The sequence below is a fragment of the Cryptomeria japonica genome, unplaced genomic scaffold (assembly GCF_030272615.1).
Source record: "Cryptomeria japonica unplaced genomic scaffold, Sugi_1.0 HiC_scaffold_273, whole genome shotgun sequence".
NCBI lineage: Eukaryota > Viridiplantae > Streptophyta > Pinopsida > Cupressales > Cupressaceae > Cryptomeria > Cryptomeria japonica.
The window spans coordinates 95001-97958 of NW_026729095.1; the positions used below are offsets into that span (position 1 = coordinate 95001).

General features: G+C 63.5%; 1 non-coding gene across 1 annotated transcript; it reads right to left on the reverse strand.

Moving 5' to 3' along the window:
* Nucleotides 1–1793: 1793 nt before the first annotated feature.
* On the reverse strand, nt 1794–1912 carry LOC131869917 (5S ribosomal RNA). Its single transcript, XR_009368285.1, has one exon. It is a non-coding gene; the product is annotated as a 5S ribosomal RNA (ribosomal RNA).
* Nucleotides 1913–2958: the final 1046 nt, after the last annotated feature.

Consider the following 2958-nt stretch of genomic DNA (forward strand, 5'->3'; position numbering starts at 1 on the left):
CCGGTTTGCCCCGGGTGCGCACCTCGCGTGCACCTTCGCCGGGGTGGGCACCTCGGCTGGGTTGCGCGCCCTGGTGCGCACCAAGGAGCGCTCCGAAGTGTGCTCCAAGGTGCGGCGTGCACGAAGTCGGAGCCCGGTTTGCCCCGGGTGCGCACCTCGCGTGCACCTTGGCGCGGTGGGCACCATGGCGTGCACGAAGTCGGAGCCCGGTTTGCCCCGGGTGCGCACCCCGCGTGCACCTTCGCCGGGGTGGGCACCTCGGCTGGGTTGCGCGCCCTGGTGCGCACCAAGGAGCGCTCCGAAGTGTGCTCCAAGGTGCGGCGTGCACGAAGTCGGAGCCCGGTTTGCCCCGGGTGCGCACCTCGCGTGCACCTTCGCCGCGGTGGGCACCTTGGCTGGGTTGGGCACCATTGAGCGCTCCGAAGTGTGCTCCAAGGTGCGCACCATGGCCCTCCAAGGTGCGCAGCATGGCGTGCACGAAGTCGGAGCCCGGTTTGCCCCGGGTGCGCACCTCGCGTGCACCTTCGCCAGGGTGGGCACCTCGGTGCGCACACCTTCTCAATGTTTTCTTGCCTTTTCTGGAAATTGGTGAAGGCAGCGCATCAAAGGTGCGCACCTCGGTGTGCTCCGAGGTGCGAACCCGAGAGCGCTCCGAGGTGCCCACGAAGTCGAAAGTCGGGTTAATTGCATTGTTTTCCCCGGGTGCGCTCCGAGGTGCGCAACATCGGTGCGCACCAAGGAGGGCTCCGAAGTGTGCTCCAAGGTGCGCACGATTCGGAGCTCGGTTTGCCCGGGGTGCGCACACCTTGGCTGGGTTGCGCACCCTTTGTGCGCTCCAAGGTGCGCACGAAGTCGGAGCTCGGTTTGCCCCGGGTGCGCACCTTCGCCAGGGTGCGCACCTTGATGCGCACGCCTTGGCTGGGCTGCGCACCTTGGTGGGCGCCATGGTGCGCACCTTTCGTGCGCTCCAAGGTGCGCACGAAGTCGGAGCTCGGTTTGCCCCGGGTGCGCACCTTGGTGGGCGCCATGGTGCACTCCGAGGTGCCCAAGATTGGTGCGCACCAAGGAGCGCTCCGAAGTGCGCTCCAAGGTGCGCAGGTGCGCGCGAAGTCGAAAGTTGGGTTAATTGTCCGGTTTGCCTCGGGTGCGCACCTTGCGTGCACCTTCGCCAGGGTGGGCGCCTTGGTGCGCACACCTTGGCTGGGCTGCGCACCCGGGCGCGCACACCTTGGCACCCGCGTTTCCTTCATTTTAAATTTTTTTTTTTTACAATCTCTCAAGTGGGAAATTCTATAATCTCAACTTTTTTTGCCTTTTCAGGAAACTTTTGAATGGAGCGCATCATTGGTGCGCTCCGAAGTGTGCTCCAAGGTGCGCACCTCTGGTGTGCTCCAAAGCTCTCTCTAGCTGCGTGCACCTGCCCCGGCCGCGCACCCGGCCCCGCCCAGCTTCGCTCACCTGTCCCGGGCGTCTGGTGCGGAACCTTAGAGTAAGAAACATCACCGTGCACCTTGGCCAACGTGCGCGACTCGACCGAGCGCGCACTGGCCGAGGTGCACACCGATTTCACCTGGGTGCGCGCGCAGCACCTCGGGCGCACCGGGGTGCGCGCACAACGCCCGGGTTGCACCGTGGCCTGTGTGCTCGGGGCGCCTCGGGTGCGCGCTCGGTGTCGCCCCCGCGCGCGCGGTAGTGCGGGCAGCGCACCCCGGCCCGGCCCGGCCCCGACGAGAACGCAAACGGGCAAAAGGTTTATTCAAATAGCATTGCGACGCCCGGCGAAAAACTAAAAAAGGGTGCAACACCGGGACTTCCCGGGAGGTCACCCATCCCAGTACTACTCCGGCCCAAGCGCGCTTAACTGCGGAGTTCTGATGGGATCCGGTGCACTAACGCTGGTATGATCGCACCCGTTATGAGCTTGTCGCAGTGTGTACTTAGCAAACCGCGACCCACGTGCGAATCCACCCCAGCCACCCACCCCCGTCGAGGTGCACACCCTCCCTCGCGAAGTGCGCCCCGTTCGCCAAGTGTGAGCCCTGCCCGGGTGCGCGCACCTTGCTAGGGCGTCGGGTGTGCACCCGGCCCGGCCTACGTGCGTGCACCTGGACGGGGCGTCGTGTGCGTGCAGTGTCCCGTCTGCAACGCGGTGCCCACACACCACCTCGGGCGCAACGACCTGCGCTCACATGTGGGCCGAGTGCACCTTGGTGCATGTTCGGGGCGCCTCGGGTGCACGCTCGATCTTGCCCCGGTGCACCAAGGCGCTCGGTTTGCCCCGGGTGCGCACTTGGTGCAAGGTGGGCACCCAAAATAGGGATCAAGCACCAAAACACAAGTTTCGGGATGCAAAATGGGACCCAAGGACCACAAATGCGTTCCAAGACCCATGATGGGTCCACGAGAACAAAAATGTGTTCCGAGACTTAATAAACAAATATTGGGTTTTAGGAGAAGAAACATGCTCTGATGCCCAAAACGAGAATCGACCCCGAAAAGGCCACAGGCCAAAAGTGGGATGCGAGACAAAAAAAAATGGGACCCGAGGACCAAAATTGGGTTCCCAGGTCGAAGACAGGGCAACCGGACAAGAAACGACCTCTAAGGCTCGAAATGAGTCCCGACGACTAAAACTTGACAAGAAGCACCCATCAGGCACCCAACTCGACACCCATGGGATGCCGACCCACCCGGGCTTCCACCTAGCACACCTTGGCACCCACCCACCCTCGCACCCAACCTCGCACCCAACTTAGCACCTTTGAACCCACATTGGCACTCACCCTGACCCTGGCACCTTGGAACCCACATTGGCACTCACCTTGACCCTGGCACCCACCTTTGCACTCACCTTGGGACCCACCCTGGCTCCCACCTCGGCACCCACCCAGACACCCACCTTGGTTCCTTGGCACCCACCTTGGATCCTTGGCACCCACCCCGACACCCACCTTGGCA